At 35.9% G+C, this 18,544-nt stretch overlaps 1 long non-coding RNA gene across 1 annotated transcript in view; it reads left to right on the top strand.

The window, feature by feature from the left end:
* LOC137853085 (uncharacterized) overlaps positions 1-18,544 on the top strand; it is a 36,858-nt gene that overhangs the window by 15,942 nt on the left and 2,372 nt on the right. Inside the window, exon 2 of the long non-coding RNA XR_011094227.1 lies at positions 15,329-15,429. This is a non-coding gene — a long non-coding RNA (uncharacterized lncRNA). The remainder of the gene's footprint in view (positions 1-15,328; positions 15,430-18,544) is intronic.

The following is an 18,544-nucleotide window of genomic DNA, read 5'->3' as shown; positions in this document are numbered from 1 at the left end:
TAACAAGCCCCATCATTGCCATGCAGTGCTCAGGGAGGTAGAGGAGTCTGAAGTGAAGGAGTGAAATGGAGCGTGGGAATGGGAAGGTGTTGCTTTTAATGTTTGTATCTTTGTTTCCCACTATAAAAATTAGTAATTACATTTTTGGTTTTTGTTTACTACAAATTTAGTTAATTTTTGCAAGTCAATGTAACAAAACAGTAATTGATAAACAATTTTTTTGCCTTTGTTTGGCACTAAGGGACACGTGCCACTAATGGTCATGAGATATGGTTTAGGGGTGGGACTCAGTAGGTCAGATTGATGGTTGGACTTGATTGAACGTTTTTCCAACCTAGGTTATTCTGTGATTCTCTCTTAACCTACTAGCTTTCTTATTCCTCTTCTTCCTATTTTTTTTGCCTGGTCCTGCCGTGGATTTCAAGAGAGTGGGCAAGCAGCTGGCGTTTGGATCTTAGCCAAGGTTAACCCACTACACTGGACCCAGTCTTTAATACTGTGCCCTTTGCAGTTTGAATGCCTGAAATACCGACTGCATTGTATTGTACAGTTTTTCACTTGGATGTGTTGTGAAATCAGATTATAATCTTGCAAAGCATCATTTGTTGCATATTCAAGTTTTTCCATGACTTACTGAAAAGCATTACTTATTAGTCTTTTATCTCAGAAATTTAAACAGCAATGAAAACAAAACAAAACAAAACAACAACAAAAAACAACACCCCAAACCAACCAACCAACAAACCCAAAAGAAACAAGATGATTAACAATAAAAAAGAATGGGGTTGTAACATGATTACTCTGCCTTTTTAAACTGTTTTATGTAAAGATGGAACAACATTGCCTGCATAGCAGACACTGACTCCAGAAATCTTTGTAAATGACTTGTGGATCTGAAGGGATTATTCTGGCCAGAGATAAAGTGAAATAAGAATAATCTTAATTTATCTTTGGGCAGTTCTTGATATATAGCTTTCAGTTCTTTGAAGCGTCTAAACAAGTTTAATACATTGAGGAAATAGTCTCCATACAGACTTTTTTTCAGAACAATTATAATTCCATAGATTCAAATTCCTCCTTTTTTACAAGTTAAAGCAATAAAGTAGAGCATATGTAAGGGTTTTAAATGGAATCTTTTGGAAATAAAATCATTCCTTTAAGTCAATTTCATACAATTTTCATATGTTTTGAACTTTCTAAAAGGAACATCTTCCAAAATTAAATTAAATGAAGCCCTGGGTAGAAAAAAATTTCCCATGAATGTTGTTTTTGTGTTACTGCTAAATTGCTTCCAGTACATTAGATTAGTTTCTTGCATAACATTGCATAATTCAGTGCTTGTGCTTTTTCCTCACTCCTATTTCTAGCTCTTACTCGTTATTCATCTCTGGGGACAGGGAGTTATCTGACAGATATTCCCACCTGCCGAGGTATAAACTTGGGAGATTGTCCTAAAATTAAACAAGTTCATGAACTAAAAATTTTGATAGGGTTGTCTACCGGGGCTGAGCATGATATCTCAAAGTACAGGTGACTTCAGCTAGTTCTGAAGCTAAAGGATCTGCTCCATCACAGACAGGCAGCAGTGAAGTTGTGCAAGTTGTGCCCCATTGAGTATGGACTAGGTAATGAAAAAGGACAGTGAACTGCACTGTCTTTGTAGAAAGCTACAGTCTGTAGCCAGAAAGAATCACTATGATCATCTTGACTGGGATTTCTGTGTATACAGGCTATAGAGTTTCTTATAAAACTAGATTAAATCTGAGTGATGGAAAGGATGTGTGATGATTATATCCTTGGATGCCAGTAAAATTTCAGTAGTGAATGAAGAAAATTTGGCCACTTTGCCTGATAGAATGTAGATGTACATGCTGAAGTAGCTGATGTTAATTGAGAAGAGCTTCACCCTCCTGGATGCCCTTCCTTGCTAAACCAGTATTTGAGTCAAAAGCGTGTATCTTAAAAAAAAAAATATATATATATATATAGAGAGAGAGAGATTAAAATATAATATATATATATTATACATATATATATATGATTAGTTCCAAACATTTATATGATTTGTCCCAAACATTGATACATTTCTGTAGCAATTACAGTTAAATACCCTAACTTGTAGGAAAATGTATCTTGTTTCTCTAAATTCAGTACTCAGCTATTTGTTGTAGGCTTTTCTTTGACAGCAAAGTTCTTTCCCTTTTCCTCAGACACCTTTTCCCTTAGCAAATATCAGTGATCTAATCACTTATATTTACTGTGGCACAGAAAGTGTTCCCTGAGCCTTGTCTTGTACAGTATGTTCCTTGTCCCTGTCTTGTTTGAAGAGTGAATCCCAGAACTGGTTGCAATAATTTTACTATGTCTGTATTCAGGAATTTTATCAGTTAAACCCTTCGTTTGTTTTTATGTTTGTGGTTGTGGAATTGTGGCTTTGGGAGTGACAGCATTGGAACAAGGCACTCTGAAAATGTCATTTTTTGTTAATGCTTCCAATATTTTTTTTGATATTTCTGGATAGTTAGGGTTTAAGGTTGGGATGCTTCTTCTTTTAAAAGGCCCATTTATATTTATTACTTTGCAGTGCAATATTCTGGTTACACAAAATGCAAAATACTCTATATTCATAGAAAGTGTGAATGAATGTACATTAGAAATGCCATCATTTCTCTGATCTGTATACATTTGTTCCAGGATAAAACAGTGTCTTGTAATATATAGAACATTATTATCCCTCTGACAAGCAGTTCTGCTGTACTTCAGGTATTTTAAGCCAGGTTTCAACAGGTGTTTAATAGGAAAAGTATATGATAAAAGATTTGCAAAAGCATAGTTTCTTCATTCCATTAATTTCAGCAAGAGTTAGGTAAGTATGGTTGTGAATATTTGCACATACCTGTGTCTTGTTTGCTATTTACTGTCTAAATTACTAGTTGGTTGTGGATATTCTCTAAGCACGTAATGGATCTAACTCCATGTGGGATTTTTTTTTTTTTTTTCAAAGTTAATACCAGCTGCATAGAGAGAGTGTTGAGCCTGAATTCTTCTGTTTTAGTTCATGAACTGGCTTCCTGCTTCACTTTTCTCTTGCCTCATGAAGAGACAACCACTGGTGAGGCCTTGAAGTTAGTTACTAGTTCTTTGTCTGCAGATTAATTGGTCTGGAGATAACACTGGTTTTCCTTGAATTTCTGGTGTGGTGGTCAGTAAGTAACAAGCTCTTAGCTCTGTGGAGATTAGCTGATTACTACATTGATAGTGTTTTAGATGAAGATAGAACTCATCTAAATGTTGGAGTGTCCTCCCTGTCCTGGATGTCTACAAGATCCTTCACTTTCACAGGACTTCACATGGGCTACTTGTTGGAGGGGTCTAATGTGCTCTACTAGCAGACTGGGATTTATCTATCAGTGCTCATTGCAGAAGAACACACCTTTACTAAAGTCATCAGGAAGAAGAATTCATGGTTCTCATTCTTGGTCATTGTAAGGGTGAACATAAATGACAGTCATCATCTGGTTACATTTTCTGAAAATAGTATCAGTCTTCAGTTGGAAGTTACTCTTTTATAGCCCTGTCAACAGATGAGATAATATTAACTATCCCTTAATCCATCTGGTGCAGAGTCATCTAGATTTGCATAGAGCCCTTCATCAGTTACTTAAGCCAATGCAGATGTCTTTGCCTTAACTGCTTGCATGAACTTCACTGGTGGAGATGTAATCTCCACCAGTGAAAAAACAAGCAATAAGATGCTGCTGCGTGCAAATAGTAAAGCAGTTTGCAGCCTGAACTCTCAGGCATAGTCTCATGTTCATTTTTAAATATTTACGTTTTGTCAAAAGTGTGTTGTCTGTCCTTGTATCAGTTTTATTAAGCTGGTATAGCCTAATACACCCCCCTTGCAAGCTGTGGAAAGAATGCTTTTACTGATTTCCCTATGGAAAATGCAAATGAAAATTGGGTTATGGAGTCTTCCTGATTTTGGTTTAATTTATGACTGCAAAAAGGCAAATCCATTTTTCTTTATTTTTCTTTATTTATTTTATTTTATTTTATTTTATTTTATTTTATTTTATTTTATTTTATTTTATTTTATTTTATTTTATTTTATTTTATTTATTTTATTTTATTTTTATTTTATTTTATTTTTACATTTATTTATTTATTTATTTTTCCAAAGATTGGTTATAGTTTGAGTAACGGATTCTGCATTGTGGATTAAATAGTGGTTTCCTAAATGAAAAGCGATACCCATCATAAAAGAAAAAGATCAGGAGTGAAGCACAATTAGGCCAAAGCTACCAGTAGTCATTCCTCTTTCTTCTTCCTCAGGAAGCTCATTCTGTGAGTAAGTTTCTGCAACTTTGGCAGTGAAAGGCCACTTTACAACTGAAAAAAAAAAAAAAAAGAGAGAGAAAAGAAGGAAAGGGGAGAAGAAAGAAAATTCTTAGAAGTGCTCTGGCATTTTTGTGATATTTTTCCCAAATATGGCAAAACATAATTCATAGACTTCATGTAATTGTATGGAAGAAAGCCAAATACTTTCTTATGAGAGAGAGGTGAATTATGTCCAATCAGAGATACAATTCAGCTATAAGGAATTGACATACTGAGAGGCTAGCAGAGAAAATACAGAAGTAACACAATTACTTTCTAAGTACTTGTTACTTTCTAAAAGGTGGTTTATGATCTGTAGTACTGATGACTCAGTATCATTGAAATTACTTTATTTGGCATTTGTCTAAAAGAGTGGTTTATTCACTTAAAGTACTTCTGCTTGGTTGTAGAATACAGAGGAACTACTTAAATATTTGAATGCATATGATTAAATAAAAAACAACGCAAGTCTTCACAATGTATACTCCTGTGCCAGCTGTCTGTATAAGTACAAATCACATCTTTAAGCTAGCCCCAAAACTCCAGGTTAATAGACAGACCTATGTCATTTATAGGGTATGTTTTAAATATGATGAACTAAGAAAGCATTTATTGAGTTTATTAATTTAATGAGTTTAGATAACATTGTTTGGAGCTGAATGTTACTCTGACCTAGGTGACACATCATGAAAACAGTGGATTGGATTGCTAATATCTCAAGGGTTGGATTGTAGCTTAGTTTTTGATTCTCTGGGAAAAATAAATAAAAAACTGAAGAACTGGAGAAGACAGCAGAATTTTACTACATGATGAAGATGCTGACTATCTTCATATCCACCAAAACTGAATGGGAATAAACATACATTGGAATATATGAATCTTTTTTTTTTTTTTTCTTCTTGATGTTATGGAGATGTGCAAATTGAAGAATTTTAAATATTCTGTGATTTGGGACTTTCTGTTACTCACCACTGAATCAGTGTCTGAACCCTCAAATTTTATTAGAAGTGCCCCAAGTATATATATTCACTGAGGCAGTCTCATTAGCAGAATGTTTTATGTAGACTTATTTTGGTAGAAACATATCTGTTCCAGTACACTGTTTCGGTGCAAGAAGCTGGTAGCAGAGCATCACTGCTAACGAGGAGGGCTGGTTTCCTGCGTGCTCATATATACATGTTAGTAATGATGAATGACTTACAGACTGCATGCTTCTATGTGTATTTTGGCAATTAAAGGGCTGCCTTGCTCCCTTTTACTACTGTATGTGTATTTTGGCATGTTGGTTTAGTGTGTGTTCATAAATAGTATGTAGATTTGTAATGCTGTGCCTAGGTTTGCATGTTGTATTCTTTCATAGCACTAGACAGGACAAGAATAATTAAAGGGGAAGTAGGATATTATTTTGCTAGTTTAATAACGTTGTAAGTCAGCAGGGAAACTGAAAAAGGGTAAAAACTTTTGTATCACTATTGGCTGAGAATTGGAAAGCCAAGCTGGCCATGATTTAAGTAGCTGAAGAAGCAAACCAAAAAGTCTGAAATTTTGCTAAGAAACAAAGAGAAATGGACCCCCCTGCTTATCTCTAAAGTCACCTTATCCTTACATATGATATATACTCCATAATGATTTTTAAAGATTAGTTGAAATATCCCTGTCATAATTGAGTATGATTCTTTTGTTATCTGCATCAGGATGAATTAGGAATAATTTTGTGGAAATAAATACCTTTAAACTGTCCAAAGAGAATATGGTCCACCAAATACAGTTCTGCTTTACTACTTGCCACAGACCATTACTGCCAAATTAAGAAGTGAGAAATATTGCATGTTATTTTGACCACATAGTCCATGTAAGAGTGAACATGTGGCTAAAGTGAAAAAAAAAAATAAAAATAAATGACGACAACAACAACAAAATACGCTATCCAGAAAGTTCAGTCTATGTCTCAATGCAGAGTTTCTGAAATGAAACTAATGAAACTTTCTGAAAACCTGTATCTCTGAGAAATCAAATGAGATTTTAAAGGCCCATGGGACCTAGATACTTTGAATTAAGCAACAAAAAATATATATATTTTTTCCTTCTAAACATTTATCTCTGCATTGCTTGAGGGAATACAAGGGAAAGGGTATACTGTGTAACTTGCCAAGAAATGTACAGGAGTTTGGTGTGGGAATAGTCCTAATAAAATACAAAACAAAACAAAACAAAACAAAAGGCTAGGAAACTCTCTTTTGAGTGGTCAGTGAAGAAGAATAATAGGGTAGGTATAATGCTTACTAATGTTTATTAAAAAACTCCCCTTATCTTCACTATGAAATAGATAAAGCTGGTCACTCCCTTCTGTATTTGCATACAATATGTGCCTAACTTAACTTCAGAAAGTTAACTCATTGTGCTGTGTCAGAGAGAGATCTCCTTCCACCTATTTACAATGAAATTATGTTGCAAAAGAAAATGAGGTTTTGTAGGGTTTTTGAGGTTTTTGTAAGGTTAGTTGAAAATATATAAAGAGAAAGTGCCTGGAAAGAAAGAGAGTAGTGGTGCAGTTTAACCAAACCATTTGCCTGTTTATACCACCTCCGTGTTTCTTTTTGCTTTTTTGCCTTGGTTCTTTTGCTTAGGACGTTTGTATCATGACACAAGTTCTCATAATACCACTAATTTAATCTCTTTTCCCTGACAAGGGTATCCCCCTTGTAAAGTAAAATTGGACTTGGTGGCTCTAATGCACACTTGGAGTACTCTATCTGGCATCAGTAAATACAGATTTACACCAGGTAAGAGACGAATGAGATTACTATTTCCTTACCATCTCTGCTAGTGAGACACCAAGCAAACAAATGAGCCCCTTCCAAAGGACCTTCAGGGCTCTAAATGCAGCTTCCTGGCTTTGAATTTCAACCACCCTTTATCTTCTGTCTAAATCAGTGGGTGGAATTGTACCTCTGTGATTTCCTAGTAGGCTGCTAAGTCATCTTGATGATTCTTTGAAGGGTAGTGCTTTTACAGAGAAAGCAAGAACTTTCCCACTCCATACATTTTGAATTTATCTTTATGAATTTTCAAACTTCATATTTGAGAACCTAAACCTAATTGTAAGTATAAAACCATGTTGGGATATAATGGAGAAAAGATATTATCCTATGCATGCCTACAGGAGGAATTTTACACCATGCTGAATTAGAGGACCCTGTGTCTGAGTCTAGGACTGTTTCTACGTTTTTGTAAAAATGTTCATTAAAGACAAGGCATTAGGGTAAATTTTTTGAAAGTGTTATGTAAGTCCAACTGTTAAGCTGAAGCTGTAGTTAGTTATTATGTGGGACAATGAAGAAGTAATGTGTGGAAGAAGATTAAGGCAATATGAAATAAACAAGATGTAAATTGGAATTAATTTTAAAACAAACTAAGAGATATCTTCTAGTAACTCATGTAAAGCAGTATTTTATTTTTTATTTTATTTTATTTTATTTTATTTTATTTTATTATTTATTTTTTCATTTCTTTTCTATGGACAGTTTTGTGTGATCACAAAGGAAATGTGAAAACAGCATTCAAACATGGCAGTGACTTTTTTATTTTTATTTCATTTTATATTATTATTTTGTGTGTCTCTTTCAAATAATATTCTATATATGAAATGTGGAATAAGGTGGGTTTTTGTGCATGGCTCTCTGATGACTTTATTCCCTGCAATAGCTGAAGTCCAAAAGAATAACCCCCCACCCCCCCAAGCTGTATCTCACTTTTTTTCTTGAAGCAACAGAGATGGGGTTTTAGCGCTTCACAGCACTCTCCTCATCAGGAAAAATATGTCTTTTCTCTGGGCTGTGTCACACTGTATTTGCTTTTGCAGTTATACCCTTTGGACCAGGTTCTGCCACTGGTTACACTCAGCGGTGCTTATAGAAGAGTACAACAGAGGGACAAATTTGGTCCTCTGTTTGTAAGCAAGCACCCGGGGAATGACATGGGCTGCCTTATTAGGCAGCACAAAAGGAAATAGTGCCGCTTGGCGATCCTCACGTGTTCAGCCGCCAGCGTCTGTAGTTCCTCAGCCCTCTCAGGCCTGTGCTTTTTCATTGTGAAACAGCAAGCCCTTGAAAATACAGTGCCGGCTTGGCAACTGACCACTGCCAGATAACAATTGACACTAGGACTAATTTGGTAATGTGCAGCTTTGGGGAGTGACATTTACTGTATCTCCTGGCGCAATTGATAAAAAGCATGCAGCCGTGGCAAGCCCTGCATGGTATTTGCAAAGTGTCAACTTGAAAGAGTCAGGCTGCTCTTATGTCTGCTCTCAGAGGCAATTGCTGCAGCCCATCAAATCAACCTTCATGTAATATAAACAGGGAGACGTTCTCCCGCCATTCAGTGTTACTATTCTGTGCGGTTGCTGGTTATATCATATGTCAACACATTGTACAGATAATGAAAATGGGGAGTCTGAACTTGTACGGGAGATAAAGATTTCCCTGGAGAAGCAAAATTACAGTGAACCTGTCAGGCAAAGATTAAGGATTTTACGAAATAATCAAAGACACAAAAGTTAGCACTTTTGATACGACTGTTAGCCATGGTGTGACTTACTGCACAGAATAATTCTATCAAATTAATTCATTAATATGTAAGTTGTAATGATCTCTGTAAAAGAGACTTTCAGCAGAAAATACTGGTAGTTCTTTCAGTATTTCAAGATGGGTTTTGAAAGCTATTGCGATAATGATTGCAGCACTAAAGATCTCACAAAGGAATTTTCACCTGGACTTATACGTTAGACAGATATTTCGGAGGAAAGGTTTAAATAATGAGTATTATTGAATCCTCAGATAGGGCTATTGTTTTCATCATTTCTCCCCTTTCACAGAAAAAGGGTTGTTAAGCAATGGAAGGTTTCCAAACAGAACAATGGAAGGGTGTGTGTGGGCAATTTTACTTTCACCCACTGACTTTTTGCCAGAACAAGCAAAATGCTTAGATCTCAGCAATTCAATGGTGTTTTTTAATAAGAGCTGCAGTTGTAATCTATCGCTGTGCTGAGAGCAGAATATCTTGTCCTAACATCCAACTTCTTCCCGAGCCAGGCTCATTGTGAAGCTGCTCTGGGGCTGCCTCAGTGAAACCCTCTGATAACCTGCACTACTATTTCTGCTGCAGAAGCTCACAACAGATGAGACATGTTGGTCATGCAGACCAACAAATGACATCACAGTTTCTCCTTGGTAACTGCTTCCTGCATCAGGTTGACTCTAACCTTCAGGAAGCTGATGAATCTGAATATTAAAGCCTATCAGAACTCTTAATGTTTGTCTATCTCATGCAGAAGAAAAACCTCAGTCTGGAAAGACATGTCAGAGTTGTTAGCATTTTTCTCATGTTATTTTCCATGCCACTTTTTATTGTTTGTTTGTTAGTTTTTGAGACTTTTCTGCAATTTAGAAACAAATTATTTTCAATCATGTGAACTTAGAAAGGAGTCACTGCTCAGTAGACTCAGTAATAATGAATTTCCAAAGGTTAACAATCTTTCAGTAGAAAATAGCAGAAAAAATGTTGAAGAAATCAATTAAAAATGAATGCCAAACAATTTCTGTTAAAATTTCATTTTTGAAAAAAAAAATGGTATTTATAACAAGGTGAAGTTCTAGCAATGAAATTTTAATCTATCACAAGATGCTTATGATACATTTCTATCCATGATGAATTATTTCTGAAAGTACCTTGAAGCTTTACCAAAGTACAAACAGATCTGTGAACTGTGCCAGCGGTGTTTCTGCAATATCTATGCTGCTGTACTTAATGTGGGAACATTAAGAACATGAAATGTTAAAATGTGATGACTTCAGTTTTCACTCCTCTGTATAACCTCCTAATGAGAAGTCACAAAACTCACTGTGGGAGAATTTTGGTGTCTCCATGGTTAATTACTCTTATTTTTTTTTTTCTTTTTTTCTTTTTTCTTTCTTATAATAATACTGTTGTAGTTGTCTTAAAACAACATTTCCATGCGTAGATCAGTGATTTAAGCTCTTCTATCTATATAGGCCATGGATCAAAACTAAATGTGTTCTAGAAATCCTAAGGAATCTTAACTGTCTGAAATCAGTATCTAATAGGGTGAAGACAAACTCTAGTTACCCGGACTTGAAGATATTGTTCTTTATCAGTCTGTGTGAACTAATTACATGGATCATACAAGGGCTTTGAGGGAGCAGAATGCTACTGCAGAATGGCACCCAAAAAACATCCTCCCTTCACAGCAGCCTGGTCTGCGAGCAGTCTTGCAGACACAAAGGGAGATATAAAATGACAGAGCCTACACATGAAGACAGCCCTACAGAACAGCAGGGAACAATTCAAGACACTTCTTAATCTGTTTTATATTCCCACTACATTTGCAAATGCTATTTCATATTACAGGAGGGAGATAATGCATGGATTTGGGAGGAAATTAGGGGAATATTAGATGTTTGGGAAATAAAATATTTCTGTTTCAGTGCTGTCTGCAAGTCACAGAAGTGTACTGTTTACTGTGACATAGAGTTTTGCTTTAAATTATTTTCGTGGATTGTGATTAACAATTTGTTAGTATTTATAATATATATATATCAGTTATATATTTTCCAGTCACAAATATGAGCTCTATGATATGATCTTAGTAACATAATAAATTAATAGAAAAGGACAAAGCAAGAAGAAAGTAAATCTCCAGGAAAGAACGTGGTACCTGTGTGAAGTTTCACTGAAATTTACATGATGTAGCAACTGCAGTTGAGTGGACAATGAAGTTCAGCTCTATTTTATAGAAATAACACCATTGCTGCATGCCACATCAAACACAGTGACACATGCTAGCGAAGAAAAACAGAATAGGTTTTTCTGTAGATTATAGAGGAGGAACAATCTGTCCAATGTTAAGGTCTGAAACAAAGTAATGATTTTAAAGTTTTATTTAGCCCTCCTCATTGTTTAATTTAGGTTGGGAAAATATATATATATATTTCTGCAAATTGCCAGGTTTGCTCTAGGGGAAAAGGTAAATGTTTCTGCAGTGTTTGAAAGCAATAAGCAATACATCAAATTGTTGCTGAGTTAGAGATCACTAAGTTCCACGTGAAATAGTAGATAAAATCCAAAAGAGCTTTTCCATTAACACCAGTAAGGCATTTGAACTTTTAAAGAAATATTTTACTATTTAAAATATGATGGTTATTAGCCATTTACAATTTGCTGTGCAGACCGAGCTTTTTGGAAAACTGGTGCCTATTCTATTTGAGGACAATACACTTTATGCTAATAATTACGATTTTTGAGGCTAAACTGACTGTGACTAGAAAGAAGTTTTCTTTTGTTTTTATTTTCTATTTTTGTTTTGGTTTGTGTCCTTATGTGAAAGCAGAAAATAAGCACTGAGAATAAAATTCATGTCAACTGAGGTCTCTTTAGAAGCTTGCACTTTCTTCAGATGGACAGATTTTTCCCACTGTTGCTTTGTGTCACTTCAAGGTGATATTCTGATCATCTGAGAGAGGATGGTTCTCACAACTGTCTCCCAGCTGAGAGCTGTGCTTCAGAAGGCACTTAGGCATTAAAATTTCACTTAAATAGTGTGGTTGTTTTTTATAGAGGCACAGAAGTTAATGAATAGCTAAAAATTGCTAATCAGATTGTGAGCACTCTTCAGCATTCATGATATTATATGATTTGTGCAATGTAAAATATATTGTCTACTTAAGCGGTAATTTTCTTGTTTAATCTAGAATTAGAAGAAATTATTGTTCTTCCTTAGAGAAGATATGAAATTGATAATTTGACAAGAAACTGTAAATTGCTCTCCTGTTCTGAGTTAGTTTTGGAATATCCCGACTTTACTTGATGACTTTCAGTGACTTAAAGATATGTGAGTGCTCCAACTTAAAACAAACAAAAACAATTCTCTCTTTTTATTTATTTATTTATTTATTTATTTTTCTCCTCGTTTCAAGAATATTTATTTGCATTCATTTTTGTAAAATAAATCTAATCCTAATCTGTACACTGAGAACTCCTATTGCTTCATGCTGAAATATGAGTTATACAGACATGACACCAATCACAGAGAAACACTGTTTTTTTCAAGGTACTTGTATTTAGAAGACAGCAGTACAAAATGACAGACTTTTCCCTATCTCTAGGGAACAAATGTTGGGAATTGGTGTAACATTTTAAGCAATAATTTGGCATCTTTTGAGACTTTACGCCATTGCTGGTAGGAAGCATATTCATGCAGAACTATAACAATATGTGCAAGACAAAACCAATATAAATATCTCATGAGATAAATACTGGCTATGGCTGTCTGAATTAACTCATATAATTTCCCATATTGTATATATGCATATATGCATGCACAAAATCTTATAAATTGGATGCTTATTATTTATATAAATATAAATAATACAGTTTTTATATCATACTTTTATCAGGAAGTTCCAAAGTGATGTCATATAATTAAGAAGGCAAAATCTAACTGTTAAGGATTTTCTCATCCAGATATTAATTCATTAAAATAAAATGGGAGGATGAGATTCTGGATGAGAACTTGTGAAATTTGGGTGACATTCCATCTCTGCATGAACTTTGAGAACTGATCTCATCTCAGTTTGTCTCTTTATATGTATAAGGTGATGATACTCAATTTGTCTTCATTGGGGAACACCCTAAGAAATGCATAAGTGACTTAGAGCTTGGCTCCCTCATTTCCCATAATGCTGAAAGAACAAAAAGGATATTTTAAAGTGGGTATCTGACTGAGTGCTTGACAAGTTGATCATTTTAACGCATTCGTACAAAGATGGTATTGTATGTTAATGGCATGGTCTCAAATAGAGCATTTTGAACAGGTATCTTCTCTAAATGATAGGTCATCATTTAACTATAGTCATTTGATATGATGTACTGGAAAAAAAACCTTTTTTTTTCATGCTTCTGACTCAGCTGCTTTTGAGAAGTATTTCTCTTCACATTCCTGAGTCACAAATTCTAATGGACAAAAGCCATCTCTCTGCATTATTACAGTAGGATGCTCCTTGATGCAAATAGATACATGCTGCTAGAGTATGGCTGTTAGTACAAGGGTAAGTACATCTAGCATTGTAAGAGCTGTATCAAACTCCTGCTTTCTAATTCAATGTCCTCAGTAGTACCACTGGGGGGAATTTACGCAGCAAACATTCAAATTTCACCATAAACCTCATGGCATAGATGATTATTGAATGGAAGCAGGAGATCTCTAGTACCCAATGAGTTTATTCTTTTTTCTCACTTTTGTCTTTAAACTGAAACTATTGCTTCCAAATAAATTTATATATATATATATATATATATATATATATATATATATAAATTGACAACAGAAATAGCTTCAATTTCTTTAGGACTGGAGATGGTAGCAATCATTTTTGGTTTGACTATATCCCTGAATAAAATAATTCACCTATGCTTCAAATCTATCACAAAAAATGTTGCTGTTTTCGTAGATAAGCCTAAAGCTAGAAGCTCAGATCAAGACCAGATCTCGTTGCTCTGGCAAACATCACTGTGCAGCAAGGTTCATTATTACTTGTTTTCACAGTCTTCATAATAGTTGAATTTGTGGAGCAACTTGCACTCTACAAAGGGTTTTGAATGGTTTTAATTAAATGTTGATAAAACAGAAAAGGAATCTTGGGATGTGAAAACAAATTAATTCTGGTCATTAGTCACCTGACAAGCATATTACAGTACAGATTTTTTATAGCTCCATGGATGCCTGTGAAACTGGAAAGATGGTATTCTAAATGGATTCCTTGTTAGCTGCTTTGAGTCACTGTGAATATCACTTTAGTTACCTACAGTCATTACTGAAACAGTTATGTAAAGTGCTTTCAGGGCAATGTATTTCCATGCATGTGTCTGATTTTGAAAATGAATTCTGAAGGCTAAACTATAAAAAAATACGGGATTAGTTTAGTACAGTTCAGAAACTGCTGTAACCAAGTAGAATGTTTTAGTGATATGCAGCTGTGAGCTGCTCTCAGGGACATTGCAGAAATACGTCACATATTATGCTCTCTTCCCACCCCCCTTCCCTTGTCTCCCCTTTAGTCTTTTCTGTTTGTTACATGTAAGATGAAGTTAACATTTAGCCTCTGTTCTTTGCATCCAGTATAGTCCTTATGTTAGCTGACAAAGACATAACTCAGGTAATCAAAATATGGTGAAACCCCATAGGTAAATCAAGGAATTACAGACAAGCTCTTCCAATTTCACACATTGATCAAGCCTATTCTTTGATAAGGAAACTGGTCTGTGTAGATGGAAAACCATGTGATGTATACGGGACAAAGTCTTCCATGTTCCCTAGAAAACTGCTACTTAGATGTATATTACTGGGGTTAAGAGGGACAAATAATTCCCTCTTTCTATGCAAATTGTGTTGGCAGTTTCTGGCAGAAGTCGTATGAGATTTGATATTACTTTTACCAATGTGCTGTTGCTCACAGTTTCCTTTTAGCTGTTATGCAGAAAAAGGTTTCTTGTGTTATGTCCTATATATCAGCAAAGAATGTTACAGGGACTGAAGGATGTTTGGATATCCAGATTGTATATATTAATTTGCAGAAGAGTAGCAAAGTGGAGGAGAGCATAAAGTAAATGAGCCAAACTAGGCTAGCAAGATTTTTTATTTTCTTTTAACATAACATAACGTGATCATTAGATTTCCACCAAGAATTAATCCTGCTTGCTTTTTGTCTGTGGTAGAGCTATCAAAGAAAAAAGGAGAAGGAAAAATAATGAAAAATTTGCATTTTCCCGGCTGACTGACACAGATGTACAAACCCTTGAAAAATGAGTCTACATAGGGAGCTGGAATGAAAATGGTATAACTGACATCAAGGTCTGCTTTCCTGTCTTTCAGGGCTATGGAGTTCACATGAGGAACAGGCCTGAGATTGTCTGGGAAGCCCTGAACAACCTGTAGTAAGGCAGCTTGTGTGGATGTTCGCTCTGATATTCTGGGTCAGTGGATCTTTGGGCTCCTCTGTTGATGGAAGGAGTCTGCACAGAGTCTGCACAGTGTCTTGGTGATGCAGGGCAACCAGACTTTAGGGAGGTTCACTATTTTTGTGAAATATTGCAAGTTTCAAAGAAAGGAAAAATATTTGATCAGAATTTTTTCTGACCAACTGAACCTTATAATAGGGTGAAAGTTGCTTTACAGCTAAGTGGGAATTTGCTGCCTTGTGGTGAGAGTGTCCTAGTTATCCTCCAAATAATGTAATTGTTTCTTTTGTAGCAATATTACATGCTTGTCTGCCTGTCAGGATGGCCACTGCATCTACAACTGCTGGGATATCCCACTTGCACAGAACAACAACAACAAAAACTACAACAACAAAAAGCCACAATATTTTTATGTTATGAAAAGATAATTATAAACTTTCCAGTGCAATGGTGTGCTCTTTGAGTGCATTCCATAGGAAATCTGTGTGGCAAAACTTTTGAATAAAGGACAGAAGAGGAATCATATCAGCAGCTATCAACAGGACAGCTCGTTTTGTTTCATATCCCTGTGCCTCTATATTTAATAGCTGCCACCTACAAAATGACATTATCTCTGGCAGAGGAGCATTAAGCGTAGCTAAACAAAAGGAAGAATTAGGTTCATTATCTTAAATTGGTTTATCGTAGAACTATCTTGGAGGATAATGTAATTTTTAAACAGTGCATTAAGGAAATAAAATACAAATGAACAATTCTTTTAATATGATTGACCAAAACCCAAACAGATTGAAACATTCATTCATTTAGAAAGCAAGACTGATCCTTTGAGCCTTTTCTACTGAATGTAATGCTTATATACATATAATGCTGTGAGTTAAAATCAATGGCATTACACCAAAAAGCAAGCACAACATGCTGCTTTGTAAGAGCCCACAGAAAAACAGACCCTCAGGAAGTCCCCACTAAAAATGTTAAAGTCTTCAGCACCTTCTGTTTGTTAAGGTGAGACACTCAGCTTTACCTCACAAAATGGCAGTTGTTATTGCTGGTTGTAGCTCTTAGTGATTGAAAGGGCTGAAATTACTGATAGCATCCTCACTGTGTAACACAAACTGCCACCACCAAGACAGAATCAGGAAAATTATCGCACTAGAAAAAAGGTATTGGTGTTTCAAAATGCATGCTGTGGAAGACCCTTTTTCAAGGTCAGTGTTCATTTCTTTTCCTCCACATCTAACCCCCCTGTGTTCTTCAGGCTCATACTTCAGATTCAGGAGCTAGCAGAGGTGTGGAAGGAGAATGAAAAAACATTTCTTTTATAGGAGGAGATTATGTTGTTATTTCATAATGAAGATTCAGTCAGTGAGCACCAAACTCAGATATGACTTATTCTTTAAAACAAAAATTAAAAACAAAAACAAAAACAACCAACAACATCAGACCTTATAAAACCATTTCAGTTCTCTAAAATCATGGTTAATAAATTCCCCAGCTGCCTTCTTGTACAATAATAGATTCAAATCCACTTTTCCAAGACCTGAGGTGTTATGATGCATTGTGTTTTCCTCTACCTCAGAACTGCTGCCAGTGACAATGAGACCTCTGCGTCCCTGAAAATCAGCCAGCGTGAATCTCATCTTGCACCTCTAGCCCCAGTGAATCTGTCACCCATGACGAGACAACTCAGCAAATCCAATGCTAGCTGAGACTGAGGGCAGAAAGGTGGCTGTGAGGATGAGGAAACTGCAGATATTTTCCCCATAACTGAGCTGAAACAGCGTGCTAGTCCCATTGCTTTTATGTACATATTTTTGGCAGTAAATGAAATGGAATATGTTGTTTTCTGCTACCACAGAGAGTCATCCAGCACTTCAGTTAGTGAACACATTATTTCATTCTGAGGTTTTACTATTGCCACTCCAGATTCTGGTCTGCTTGTACTGTCTATAAGGAGACACAGTAAACACGGTCGATTTAATCCCAGTCTATGAAAAAGAAAATAAGTATTTTTTTTATCACATGGAGAAGACTTAAGATTTTAATTGCGAGTTCTCAGGAAAACTAACTTTGGCTTGGAGGCTTCCCATGTTCTTTATCAGAAGATCAAAGGGGGAAAATCCTTTTTTTTTTTTTTTTTTTTTTCCTAATCGTTCTGCAATATTTTCCTGCATTTAGAGTGTCTCTAAAGCAATTTACGTGTAAGGCATTTATGTAGCAGTTTGATTAGGCAGCAGGCACAACAAGGAGAGCCATTTGGATAGTTAATATTTGCACCAGTTGTGGAGCTCTGAGGCATGCAGCCAGAGGCCAAGTGACATTAGCTTCTCAAGAAATGCACTAATCACCTTAGAAATGCAATGCCTGGAGAGTCTTTTTGTGTATTATGTAATGGAAATTGTAAGGGAAAGGATGAAAGCCAAACTCTGTGTATTTACTAAAGGTTATTGACGTAGCTGTGACATCACTGACAGGCAGTCACAGGACACCTTTTGCGTACAAAGTCCCAATGCCAGTTGGCAATTAGAGCAATGCCACCCAGGCAGCTGGAAATTTGGTTCTCTACCTAAAAACACAAGCCAGGAGGCATTTCAGTAATAGTGAGCTGCCTTCTGAACTCAATATACAGAAAGTGTTAAAGGACTGTCCATTTGTCTTGTCGTAACCATGTCAATGTCATCTGAAGGGTTGAATTTTCCTCCTCTCCTCTAAGACTGCTCAGCTTGAACTGCAGCTGAAGGCTTGGCCCCACAGATCACTTCTGTTAGGATCCACGCAATATGAAGGACTTCGCAAAACACAACTGTGCTTTTTACTGATTTGGGGAATTCAGTCATCTTACAGGAGAAATGAGCATGTCAATGAGGTAATTAAGGATGTGGTGGATCGTGACTCCTCCAGACCAACAGAAATCCCAAAGGAAAATAAAATTTCCCTTAGCTGCATGGAGACGCCTGATATACAGAGAAGGTCCTTGGGTAAAACAGTTAAGATGCATGACGTCCTGACAAATTCACAAGTCCAGAGGCCAGAAGAAGGTTGCCAGAAGGCCAAACAGAGGAGTCTGGATCTCTGAACACATAGCATCTACCTTCCTGACATCTGAGTTGTTCACTGCAGGTCAATTGGATTT

The sequence above is a fragment of the Anas acuta genome, chromosome 3 (genome assembly GCF_963932015.1).
Source record: "Anas acuta chromosome 3, bAnaAcu1.1, whole genome shotgun sequence".
Taxonomy (NCBI): Eukaryota; Metazoa; Chordata; class Aves; order Anseriformes; family Anatidae; genus Anas; species Anas acuta.
The sequence above is the reverse complement of the archived record's forward strand: the minus strand, read 5'-3'. Positions and strand labels throughout refer to the sequence as shown.